Raw genomic sequence first — 7971 nt, forward strand, 5'->3', positions numbered from 1 at the left:
CGTCCACATCGCCTAAACTTCCTACCACTGATTGACATTCTAGGGACCATTTGTAGCAGCCAATCAACCTGCTGGCCAGAAGGACTTTTGGGAGGCGGGAGGAAACTGGAACACCCTAGGAGGTGGGGAATTCACCCAGTCACAGGGAAGGAATTAGAATCTGTTGTCATGAATATTTTGTGAAATTTGTTGTTTTGCAGCCGTATTATGGTACAAATCACATTTCAAAATAAATAAATAGTGCAAGAGAGTGGGAGAAAGTGAGACAGTGTCCGTGGTTCATGGTCCATTCAGAAATCTGATGGCAGCAGATTTGTGTCGCTGCGTGCTCATCTTCAGGCTCCTGTACCTCCTTCCCAATGGTAGCAGAGTGAAGAGGGCATGTCCATGGGTGGTGGGGGTCCTTTAGGATAGAAGGTGCTTTATCTTTAAGACACTGCCTCATGTAGATGTCCTCAATGGAGTGAGGATTGGTGCCCGCGATGTCGCAGGCCAAGTTAACAACCTCCTGGAGTTTTTTCCTGTACATTAAAAACACCAAAATGTCGGTGGAAGTTAGCAAGTAAAGATATATTAATGACATTTTGAGCTTGCCCTTCTTTAATTTCTTTGCCTATTCCTTGAAGGGCTCAGGCCCTAAACATCGGCAATATATCTCCTCTGGACGCTGTGAGACCAACTGAGTTCCTCCAGCATTTTGGTGCGTTTTTACTACAAGTCTGCAGACTTGCGTTTCACTCGTTTGCTGTGCATTGGCAACGTGCAAACTCCACTCAGACTACACCAGAGGTTAGGACTGAACCTGGGTCACTGGAGTTGTAGGGCAGTAACACTACCTGCTGCTCCTCTGTGCTGTCTGCTTGGTTCCGTGGGATCTTACCATGCACAAATTGGCTCTCTGCTTTTTCACGTCATTTAAAAAAAAATTATATTCAGCATACATGTCAAAATTAATAACATTACAAACTAGTTACATCATAAAAAATTAACAAATAGAAATTATAAAAACTAAAAAACCAAAATCTAAAAACTAAACTATAAAATAAACCCTAATGATCCCCCTCCCCCAAAGTTAATCTAATCCCAAAATTAATATACAAAATATTCATTGTACAACTATTATAAATAATTAAATCGGATTGCATCAGTTGACACTCAGCGACCTCAAAAACATCATAAAATAATTATATTTTTGGGAAAACTTCACTTGATTTAAACTTTTAAAAATAAATTCACAATTTTAATTTCATTATTTTTGGATACAGATCTCAAATTTGCAAAAATAAAAAAATATTTCTCCCTTAAATTATACGTAATTTTTTCTAATGGAATATAGCTTTGAACCTCAGCATCCCATCTATCTAATGTTAAAGAAACATCAAATTTCCATGTTACAGCGACACATTTCCTTGCTATTACTAAAACCAACTTAACAAACGTTAATTGTGAACCTGACAACAATAACTTGGGGGTGACACTTTCAAAATTTCCTAATAAAAACAATTCAGGATTCAAAGGAAAATTCACTTCCGTAATCCATATGTAGAAATTTACTGATAGAAACCCAAAACCCAATCTTTAAACAAGACAAACATAGAATGAAGGAAAGTTCTAATTTCCGTTCTGCATCTAAAACACTGATTCAATAAATCAAATCTCCATCTACTCAATTTCTGAGGAGTGTAATGTATAATTGATGTAAAAAATTGTAATGAAATAATCTAGATTGTATATTAATAATGTCATAACTTCTTTACACAAATTCTTCCAAACTTGATCTATTATTTTGTGTCCAAATCTCGTTCCCATCTTTCCTTTGAATTAAACAAACCTATTATAGGTATCTGTTCTTGTAATAATATATATGCAATTGAAATTATTTTTTTAAAAACTATTCCATCAACCATAATTTGGTCCAAATTTAAAAGATATTTTAAAATAATTTCCGGTCCCAATTTGTCTCTCAAAAACACCCTCAATTGAATATAGCAAAATAATGTGTTAAAAGGTATACCATATTTAACCATTAATTGATCAAAAGGCATCAATCTATGATAACAATCCCTCAAATTAGAAATTCCCTTATTGTACCATATGTTTAAAAAAGGATAATCTTTTGGGGAAAAAAGACAAAGGATTAATTATTGGAGAAAGAATATTATCTATCAGCTTCTAATTTAACTTTATTCCAAATATTCAACATATGTTTTAATATTGGAGCTTCCTTATCTATTACACTAGATTTAGAATCCCATTTATAAATGAACTCATCAGATTTAACCTCTCCTATCTTATTTAGTTCAATATCCACCCATGATGGTTTAATTTTACCAAACATGAAGACTAAAATTTTTAATTGCGCTGCTCTATAATAATTTTTTTAATTGGGAATTTGCAATCCTCCCTGTTAATTTTACTAATGACTTTCTTACCATCTTCCTTTTCCAAAGAAATTTCCTAACTTGTTTATTTAAATCCTGAAAAAAATTTATGAGGTAAAGGTATGGGCAAAGTTTGAAATAAATCAAGTTGTGGGAAAATATTCATTTTAATTCAATTAACTCTCCCAATTAACGTAATTGGTAAACTAATTCATTATCTTTCTAAATAATGGAATTTTAGTTATATAAATCTTTCAAATTATTATCAATATTTATACCTAAATATTTAATCTTATCTGTCCATTTAAAATGAACCTCATGTCTACATTGTGAACAATCTCCTTCTACAAGCTCCATTATTTCATTTTTATCCCAATTTATCTTATATCCAGAAATTTCTATAAAATCTATAAAGTCTTGGTTGTGACATTTGTGGTTAAGTTAAATAAACTAATACATCCTCAGCAAATAAACTAATTTTATGTTGTAACTGGTTTATCTCAAATCCCTTCAATTGTTGATCATCTCTAATTTTTTGTGCAAATGGTTCTCTTGCTAGAGCAAACAAATCTGGTGATAAAAGACACCCCTGCCTACTAGATCTACTTAATTTAAAAAGTTTCTGGAAAACTATGTTGTTTAGAAGCCTGATCTATTACTTTCATAAACAATGGAATCAATAAATCTTTAAACTCGTTATAAAATTCAACTGAAAACCCATCTTCACTCAGAGATTTATTATTATTTAAACGATTGCGCATCATAAATCACTTGCCCAGTAAAAAGAATCTCTAATAGATCTAAACTTTCTTGAGTCAAAGATGGTAACGTTAATTGTGACAAATAATTGTCTATGGCCTTTTTTTAAATCCTGTAATGAATCAGATGTATACAGTTTCTCAAAAAATTCATTAAAGACCTCATTAATTCTTTGTGACTTATATGTTACTTCATAGTTATCTTGTTGAATAGCATTAATTGTTCCAGAAGATTGTTCAGCTTTTAATTGCCAAGCCAAAACTTTGTAATCTTTCCCATAACTCAATGTTTTTGCTTAGATCGTAATATAATTTTCTTGATTCTAAATGTTAACATTTTAATTTTTTATTTAATAAAATTCTATATTTATCCTCAGAAAATAATTTTTGAATTTCCTTTTCCAATTTTTTTATGTCTTTCATATATTAAGAATCTTATAATTTGACCTCGTAAATAAGCTTTCAATGTATCCCAAATAACAAATATATTATCTACTGAATTTAAATTAGTTTCACAGAACAATTGAATATGTTGTCTTATAAACAAACAAATTTGGTCTTTTCAATAATAGAGTTCAATCTCCATCTGTAAACTACATATTTTTTTCTAAAAATTCCAACTCAATTAAAAGAGGAGAATGTTTATAATCCATCGCAATCACTCTTAATTGATTTTCAGCAGAGAGTAAGAAAAAAAATCAATTCTAGCGTACGTATCAAATCTGCTAGAATAAAAAGAGTAATCCCCTTTTCTTAGGGTGCATTTGTCTCCATATATCAAGTAAATTAAAATCTTTAATTAAAGATAATGTTACGAGCCAAAAGGACCCCAAAACCCAGCAGCAATAGACATTCACCAAGACAAGTAGTTACTTAATTAATTACTTTAATTATCTTTAAACATGAAAACAGAATCACACTTTAACTTATCTCTATTAACTTAACTAACCCAAATTTCTAATTCTAAGCACATATGTATGTAATGTGTGTATAAATTTAGAAAAGTTTTTTGGTTCACAGTTCAATCTCACTTCTTCCAAGTTCTCAGGATGCAGGCAATTCTTATACTGTGCACAGAATTTAACATATATAAAGTTTACCAAGCTTTGGTGCTCAAAAGGTAAATGTTTACTGCTCAGGTTCTTGTAGGGCTTGCAGAGAGAGACTTGTTGTTCCAGGATTTCCACAACTGAGGTACCACCATTAGTCACCTCAATGTCTCGCTGATGAAACTTGCCCCATCAGGGTTCTCCAGATGGTAACCTCTTTCTTTCAGGCTAGCACAAGAGTTCCTTTCTGTTCCACTTATTCCAGACAGCATTTTCAGCCATCAGCCACACACCCTTTTGCTGACGTAACGGCCTGCATAATAAAAGCAGGTTTCCCGCATGCGGGCAGATTCCTACATAACAATCCCTTCTTCCCCGCATGCTGACCCTGTCCGTTGACTGTGCAGCAGGGCCAGCGCCATTTTGGGGTAGGTGGCCCTTATACTGCCTTAGCTGTTTGTCCACCAGTTCGCTTGCTGGGGTCAGTCTACTGGCCTTTAGTTGCGCTCACCGCCCCGAGTACTGGTTTGATCGCTGAGACGGCATGCCGCTGCATGATGACACCCCCCCCCCACCTCCCCACACACACCCCCTCCAGAACTGGCATTATTGTCCTTATTGTATTCTGAGACAGTGTCTCTGCAGTTTTCGATGACCTGCCTCTTTTGCGTGGTGTTGGCATCTTAACTGGACACAGGGGCTGTGACCTCGTTGAGACGACGGTAGCCACTGCAAGGTCTCCAAACCCCAGTGACTTTGGGGACCATGTACAGGTGAGAAGCCCATGGGCTGTCCAACCACCGTACAATGCCAAGCTCCTCCAATTTCTTGAATTCCTCCTTTGCCAGCTGGAGCTTCTCTGGAGGATGACGTGTTGCTCATGCGTGGAGTGGTGGGCCTTGAGTGAGGATGTGATGTTGTACTCCGTACCGGGTCAGTGCCGAGGTGAATTGGGGGTGAGCACTGCCAGGAGCTCGGCCAGGACCTTGGCGTACTCATCGGTGGATCGCTGCACTGAGTCCAGGTGTGGTGCTGGGAGCTTGGCGTCCTCGAGGGGGGAAGGTTTGGTATGTCTTTGCATGGACCAGTCTCCGACCCTTGAGGTTCACGAGCAGGCTGTGGGTGCACAGGGTCTGCCCAGAGGAGTGGCTGTTCCACTGGGGCCAGCGTGAACACCCACAAGAGGCTGCCTTCCAAATGCAGTTGGACTTTGCATGTGTCATAGGTCCTGATCGGGCAGCCCTCAGCGTGGGGCCCGACTGCCTGTTCCTGGTGTCCTGACCCAACAGGGGCAGGACACTGACCTCCGCTCCTGTGGCCACGAGGAATCACTGTCCAGACTGGCAGTCCCACACATACGATGGCCAGCCATCGTCGCCATTAGTGACAGATGGCCCCAGCGTTTCCCTGAAACGTGCATGGCGGCCTGCACCGGCGGGCTGCGGTGCCCCATCTCTGGTGGTAGAAACACCACTGGTTGTTGGGGTTGCCTCCTCTGTGGGGCTGCTGCTCCTTTGGCCGGTCTGCATGGGTCTGGCTGAGGGGTTTAGTGACGAGCCCCACGGATGCCAAGCACGCTCTCTTCTGATTCCACAGAACGTCCGCTTATGCTGCAGCTTTCTGAGGGTCACTTAATTCGGCATCTGCCAGGAGCAGTTGGACATCCTTGGGCAATTGCTCCAGGACATGCCTGCTCAAACATGATGCAGGGCTTGTGTTTACCCAGGAGGGCCAGCATCTCGATCATGATGGCTGACGGGGGCCTGTCTCCTAGCCCACCCAAGTGGAGCAGAGAAAGACACACACACACACACACACACACACACACACCCACAAGTGTAGTCGAGTATAGTTCTGGCTACTCAAGGCCAACTTTTATACTGTTCGCGTTCCCGCCGTTTCCCCCTTTTGCTGACGTAACGGCCCGCATTACAAAAGCGGGTTTCCCGCAAACAGGTACATTCCTGCATAACAATCCCTCTTCCCAGCACGTTGACCCTGTCTGTTGGCTGTGCAGCAGGGCCAGCGCCATTTTGGGGTTGCTGGCCCTTAAGCTGACTTAGCTGTTCGTCCGCTGGTTCACTTGCTGGGGCCAGTGCCGCTGCGCGGTCTGCAGGCTTTTACTTGTGCTCAATACCCAGTGCGCCGGCCCGATTCCTGATGCAGCAGGCCGCTACATTTTATTAAATGCCTTCTGGAAATCTAAATACAGTACATTATATCTACTAACTCCCCCCATCAAATCTCCCAGTCATACCCTCATTTAATGCAAACAGATTTATCAAACAGAATTGGCTTTTCGTTAAGTCAATCCCGTTTCCTCCCATCATTCAAACATACCAGGGGTTGAAGGTTAATTGGGCACCATGGGCTTGTGGGTCGAAAAGGCCTGTTACCATGCTGTATGTCTAAATGAAATACCACACTGTGTCTGATGTGAAAAACAAAAGTCTGTAGACTCTGTAATTGTAGTAAATACACAAAACTGCCACATTGACCACTGCCAGTGGGTTGATCTCGCCTCCAACGTGCATCTTGGCGCCTCACAGTTCGGCGGGCAGCAACCTCCTTTGAAGAAGACCGGAGAGCCCACCTCACTGACAAAAGACAAAGGAGGAAAAACCCAACACCCAACCCCAACCAACCAATTTTCCCCTGCAACCGCTGCAACCGTGTCTGCCTGTCCCGCATCGGACTTGTCAGCCACAAACGAGCCTGCAGCTGACATGGACATTACCCCTCCATAAATCTTCGTCCGCGAAGCCAAGCCAAAGAGAACCTGGAAAAACTAAGCAAGTCCTGTAGCACCCATAGAAGGCAAAGGTACTCAACCAATGTTTCGGACCAGAGTCCTTTACAGCCTCCTAATAGATGGTGCAAGACTTGCTAAGATCCTCCAGCATTTTGTGTATTCACTGAGTTTAATGACACTGGAGCTTTCCTGAATGATTATGGGTTATTTCCTCTTTGATCGTTGATATCCTGCCAACAAACTAAACTTCGGTTCCCTGCCTCGACTTCCTCCTTCCTTTTTTGGACAAGGAACTAGGTCCAGCACAGGCTTTGACCTCCCATCCATTGCGGACGCCGATGCAAGGAACTGCCTCAAGAAGACAGCCAACATCATAAAGGAGCTTGGTCACAACTCATCACCACCTTTCGACAGAATGTCTCCAGACCAGCAGCTCTTAGTTCAAGAACAATTTTTTTTCAACAGCGAACAGTCTCTTGAACTTGCTCTTGTTCCAACACACTATAATGCACTAGGATAACTGTGAAAATTGTCTGAAACAAACTGATTATTTGAAATATCTTTTTGCTTTATTATTGTCTTTTTGATTCAATTGAATATTATTGGAGTTCAAAGTATCGAGATGGCTGCAGCGAGTAATGTGTAGAACAAAAACTCATTATTCAGATGATCACATTGGCTTCATTTCAAATGAATTTTTGACAAGTTTTTACCCACTTCCTTCAAACTCCTTGGCTGCAGGCCATTGGGATCTGGAGATTTGTCAGCATATTTATCTCTCTTAATGTTTGCATTTTTTTTTTAAATAAATTCCTCACTGGTATTTGTACCCAACACCCAACCCCAACCAACCAATTTTCCCCTGCAACCATGTCTGCCTGTCCCGCATCAGACTTGTCAGCCACAAACGAGCCTGCAGCTGACGTGGACATTTACCCCCTCCATAAATCTTCGTCCGCGAAGCCAAGCCAAAGAAGAAGATCTTAAGGATATTTGCAGTAACACATCTGCCATATCTTTGTTTCCCATCA

Source organism: Narcine bancroftii, chromosome 13 (assembly GCF_036971445.1).
Source record: "Narcine bancroftii isolate sNarBan1 chromosome 13, sNarBan1.hap1, whole genome shotgun sequence".
In the NCBI taxonomy this organism is placed as follows: Eukaryota; Metazoa; Chordata; class Chondrichthyes; order Torpediniformes; family Narcinidae; genus Narcine; species Narcine bancroftii.